Source organism: Haplochromis burtoni, unplaced genomic scaffold (assembly GCF_018398535.1).
Source record: "Haplochromis burtoni strain Fernald_Lab_line unplaced genomic scaffold, NCSU_Asbu1 Contig_722, whole genome shotgun sequence".
NCBI lineage: Eukaryota > Metazoa > Chordata > Actinopteri > Cichliformes > Cichlidae > Haplochromis > Haplochromis burtoni.
Window position 1 is genome coordinate 35,100 of NW_024583083.1, and position 6,000 is coordinate 41,099.

Genomic DNA, 6,000 nt, shown 5'->3' on the forward strand with positions numbered 1-6,000 from the left:
GGGCGGTCAGGAAAAACTGAAGATAGCTCGGGCGCTCCCAGAGGAAGAAGCAGGGTTGTCCAGTCCAGTGGAAGGCGGGCGGCCACGGCGGGGGGCCTGAGCCGGCACCACCTGGTCATCCAGAAGCACATGTGCTGGTTTAAGTCTGTCAATAGAAACAGCCTCCTGCCGACCCCCAAAATCCAAAAGCGCATCTGTAACCAGAAGGTCGCCGGTTCGATCCCCGGGCTCTCTGTCCTGGTCGTTGTGTCCTTGGGCAAGACACTTTACCCTCACCACCTACTGGTGTTGGCCAGAGGGGCCGATGGCGCGATATGGCAGCCTCGCTTCTGTCAGTCTGCCCCAGGGCAGCTGTAGCTACAACTGTAGCTGCCTCCACCAGTGTGTGAATGTGAGAGTGAATGAATAGTGGCATTGTAAAGCGCTTTGGGTGCCTTGAAAAGCGCTATATAAATCCAATCCATTATTATTATTATTACAGTGGAGGATTTCATCTAACATCAGGATTAACCATGCCATAATCCTTGAACTTCTGTGCACAGTAGGTTTTTCAATAGCATCAACGCTGTTTTCTTTATTATCTAATGATTTGCATTTCCCTGATGAGCAGTGAGAAATATAAATTCTTTACTGGTTTCAAATGATCAGTAAAGTACAGAAATTTGCATATAGTACGTCTTGTCCCATGTTACTTAACTATGAGCAACTCATTGTTGCTCATAGTTAAGTTGGTTCATTGGTTCTGTTACTAGTTAGCTAACATAAACTCATTTAAGTCTATTGATCATAACCAACCAACCAACCAACCCAGTGACATAACGTTCAGTAGTGACACAAGATGGCACTAAACATGTTCTAAAAACTTTGACTTTAAGCATTTATTTCTGAAATCGTTCTTCACAGACAGTATTACATCTATGTCAGTTTTTGAGAGCAGGGCAGAGTGGTGTAAATTAGCCTTTGTATCCATAGTGTTTCATGTCCCCTTTAATCTAAGCTTTAATTGTACGACTATTAATATGTGTTATTAAGCCCCATAGCAATTAAGCCATAACGAGTTTTTTAACTGTAACAGATGTCTTATTATTTTTGAAATGCATTTAGAATATGTAGTGAGTGTGATCACAAAGGCTAGATTTGGTGAAGGAAGGAAAGATCTAACTGAAAAGATAATGAACGCCTGAAGCCCTTAGTTGCAATCTAGTTGACCTGTAGAAACTTATAAGGCCATACTACAATTCCACCATGGTGTTTGTTTGGCCTAACATCTTTGAATTTGCTGTAGCAAACAGTCCTGACTCTCTGCCTTGCTAGTTCTATAGTAGCCTAATATTTCCTGCAGAGTCGTGCCTTATTGGAGTGCAGTGCTATGAGCATGAAGCCATATGTGCACCTATGACCATATTAACCTATCCAAATGTTCAGCAGCCACTAGAGTGAGATTATACCACCCAGCCCTTTCACTTTTAAAACACAGCACTTATGGGATGATCTGAAACTGCAGACCCATATACGCACTGATCCAAAGACAGTAGGGAGGTAGGGAGGAAGCAGATGTAAAGGGTAAAGGTCAGTCGTTATTCAGGTGTTTTGGGGTTTTTTTATGCTGTAAGTAATGTTACTGGAGTGTCTTCATGCATATAGCAGCATGCCTTCCTCCTCTATCTTCCTGCTTGTCTCTCTGTCTTATATGCTCCCACACATGGAGATACACGTGGGTGTTCACAAGTGGAAAAAAAGCAGCAAACTTCACAAGTAATCACAATCACTGGGTATTTAGGGATTCTGAGCATTGATTTACCTAAATTACACAGTGCAATAAGAGATCTGCGTCTTTCCACAGGCCTCTGAGGGGGATTCAGCTAGGAGATGTATTTTTTACCATACTTAGGGCTTCAATCTGTTCAAGCAAACAATTATATGTTCAGCAATGAAAAACCTTATAAAGACTGTGTTATATTACGCTGTAATCTGTCACGCTGGGACACATGAACCTGCCATTCCAATCAATGACTCAGTGTTTTGATAAACTTTTGTTTTAGTGTACACTGTTTTGTGCACATTTATTATACAAGCAGCTGTTTCTGCTAGCTAAATCACTGGCATGGTAACTCAAAGCAGTCATTCAAAGCAGCCAGCATAGCAGTAGAGAAGAAAGAAAGTGTTCAAATTAAATTCAGCAATTTGGAAAAAGCTTTAAAGCTAAGCTGGAAAAAATGTACTAACTTGAAATGAAATTTCAGCTCTGGACCTGTCTCCATAGGAGACAGAAATCAGCTTTAGAAAGCTGATACTGGAAATATTCAGTTAGATTCAGGTGAAGGGGAATATTTGCAGAGAACAGGGAGGAATCAAGAAACACAATGCCAGTGCACTGGCATGTGAATTTCTATTATGTTCTAGGCCCAATCAGGCCCAATCAGATGCCACAAAGACTGCATAGAAAAGAGCCATGACTGTGCATTTGCATTCTGATCTCTTTTGGATAAAGTCTAGAAAAGTTCAGGGCCACCAAGCAGTTTGAAAAAAGCTTGTTAGCATATTGTTCGTGACCACAAAAGAGACTAAAATATCTCCTATAGTGAGATTTGACTTATAATTGATAGAAAAATTTAAATGACTAGTGATTTGCTTGACAGATTTCCACAGGAGGCAGTGAAGATTAGTCTGAAACACTGCTACATGGGGAGGTTACCTTGTTTCTCTTAGTGTGTTGAAAGTCACGTCTTTATTATCAAGTGTCCAAAGTATTTTGCAAAATATTCAAATCAGGGTTGATATATTCCCAAGCTTTTGCTGTGCATTTACCACTTCAGCAGTGCATCTCGCTGAAGCTACTACTTGCTTTCACCACCATTCAGGTTTGTTTGCTTGTAGAGCTGTAAGGCCAAAGTCGAGCCCAATAAAGTCGTGCCCAATAAATTACCTTAATACAGTGAATTCAGATGTCCTAAACTCTTGAAGGATTTGCATGAATTTACTCAACCAACGAGCACAGGATTGTCTCTAACAAAAAGGGCTATTCGACCAATGCTTCTAAGAAGATATTTGATAATCTTCGCTGGCTACATCACCAAGGGAATACAAGAGTGAGAATGAGTGAACACGTTCATTTCTGGAAGGCCATATCCACAGATAGAGCAAAAGGAGATTACTTTTTTAAAAACAGACGTAATTAGAAATAACCCTTATGGAGCAGGGCAAGTGTGGTAACTTGTTAAAATTAATGATGGGAACAGCACTAGCTGAATTGGTGGATTTTCTTGTTGTTATTTTCTGTTCACTATTAATATTAAATTGTGCAATTTGTTTTTTTTATGTTTCTCTTCTTTTGAAGCATACTTTGTAGTCCAGGTTCAGATGTACTAGTGCACTACAGTGGCATTTTGTGTCTGTATCGCTGCATTTCCTTGTGAGTTGCCATGCCATTTCAATAATCATGCTTGACTTGGTACAAATGGGAAAAGAATGTTAGAAGAGTCTCAAAGTATTTTGCCTGTAGCTACTTCCCTCAACAGGCTGTTCAGGAGTAATGGTGTGTTACGTAAAAGAGGTGACACATGATCCCGGGATATACCTGCAGAGGTAACATCAGGGAAAGTAACCATGGGGAATGTCGAATCCTTTGACACTGATGTCATCTCCGATGAAAGTCTACCAAATGACTTGGATTCTGTGGTTCTTTCTGTGTATTCCGATGCCGACTTAGTGGTGGACACAATGAATACTGAGTTGAATGATGCCTAGTGTGATTAAATTTGACTTAATCACATTTGCATATGTTAATGGAAGCACAGACTTATAGTATATTCTACTCAAGAGCACTCTAAGTCCTTAATCGACCAAAGAGATGACACTGATACGGTAACCTGGGGAGCATTTTATTATTGCACAACTGCAGAGCCTTTGATTTTGTGTTGTAATTTTTTGTAATTAGAGCTGATTGATAAAACATAATTGCATTGTAATAAAGCAGTGCATGCTACATCCATATGAATAAGCTACTCAGGTAAAATGGGGACCTGACTAATCTGAGTTTACACATCAAAGTCTGTTTAAAGTCCTTTTATAGTACTACTGCGTATGTGAACAAAGTTGTGTAAAGCCTTCTAAAGCTCCAGAGGGATGTCACTGGAAGACTACAAGTTTGAAAATGAAAATGAAAATCTAGGGGTATGGAGCTAGAAGAAAGATGCTATACCAGACCTCTCTACCAGCTCCTCATCACTGCTTGAGGGCCGGCCGCTCTAGGCTGTGTTAGCCGCTGATTGCATGGCATATTGGAATCTCCAACTGAACTGATGATCAGGAAGAGTGTCAGAATAGTGATTTTAGGTCTGCTGTATCAATTTTAAACTCTTTTGTCGGTCTATTGTCAGTGCTATGTTCAAGTGAAATGATTATGCTTTAGTTTCCATGTTTAAATTGGCAAAGTAGACTGGGGCTGAAGGTGATCTGGAAAACAATCCAAACAGTAAACTACAGGATATGTTGTAGCCACTTATTTACTGACTCACCAGTTTATCATTTATGAAGGTGGTTATATCACAATGCCATGATGCATCAGGCTGTGAAAACACTGCTTTCAGTCCCAACACATCACATGTGCATGTTTGTAGAGGTAACCTCTGTTGTCTCTTTAAAGCTACATTTTTCACTAAACCTAACCAATGAATTGACAGCAAAGCTAATCAAAGAGTAGGGCATTGTTGACTGATAAACTATTCTACCTTACTTTACCCTCCAAGTCCAGACTTATATGATTTGATTGCACCTGTGATTTTTAGTTTTCAAGTTTCAAATTGATTGAATTGGAATTGATCTACAAAAGTTTATAATCCCCACACTTAGTAATCCAGAAATTTGAAATCACAGTTGTGTTGTATGTAAAAGGACCTTTAGGCTGTGTACAGACCATAGCCTGTAAAAAGAATTCCATTGGTTTTGGCATTTTAAAACCCAAACATCAGCATTTCAGCCAGGTTAGGTACACTTTGGACTAGAGCAGGGGTGTCAAACTCAAATACACAGTGGGCCAAAATTCAAAACTGGAACAAGGTCGCAGGCTAACATTAATATTTATTGAAAAAAAAATCTTCCTCCAGATTTAAGAATGAATCTTTTCTTATGGACTCAAACAAGTTTTGCTGAAAAACTGAATATGGAACAAGCAAAGCTTAATACTAAACAATATATATATTAGCTGTGTAATACCAGTAGGCCAGCTCTAATAATAATTTGGTATGGCATCCAGAGTTTGACACCTATGGACTAGAGGGTGGAAGGTCCAAGTTACCAGCTAATGCTAGCAAGCTGCTTCTAAGAACTCTTCAGGTGCAAAGCATAGAGACACATCCCTTTTAATTAGTGTACAGGACACTAAACTAAAGGAACTTTATGAATTGTCTAAATAACACAAACAAAACTACATTATTTGTCAGAGAAAGTTAGCAGAGGTGAGAACTAGGTAATTGGCTGATTGACTAGAGCTGCTTGTGTCAAGACACCCATCGTTCAAAGCACCCACACCCCAAGCTGTAAAGATGTGCATTTTAAAATGTGATTCTGTGTGGATTGATTAACTTTCGGAATTGGCCTCAGGTAGCCATTGTAGGAACTGCAGTTTTGGCACTTTGACAGCAGCTTCGTTTTCCAACCCCAGATGCTGTCACTTTCACTAGATAATTTATTAGCTGCCATATTCCCTTATCATTCCCACCAAGATACCTATTTGTTAGAATCTTCTTTTGAAGGTAGGGTTATTTATTTTATCTTGTTTCTGTTTTTTCAAACACATAGTGAGTTCCCCATAGGTACATCACTGGCCACTGTGAAAATTCTGTGAATTTATCAAATCTGCTAAATGTGCGATATCAGCATCCACCTATTCTCCCTCAGTCCCCAGAGATTCCACTCATCGTTTCCCCCTGAGGATTTAATCTATGTTCTGTACTCTTTCTAGCACAAAAAGCATCAAAACATTTTAATTCTTATGAACGT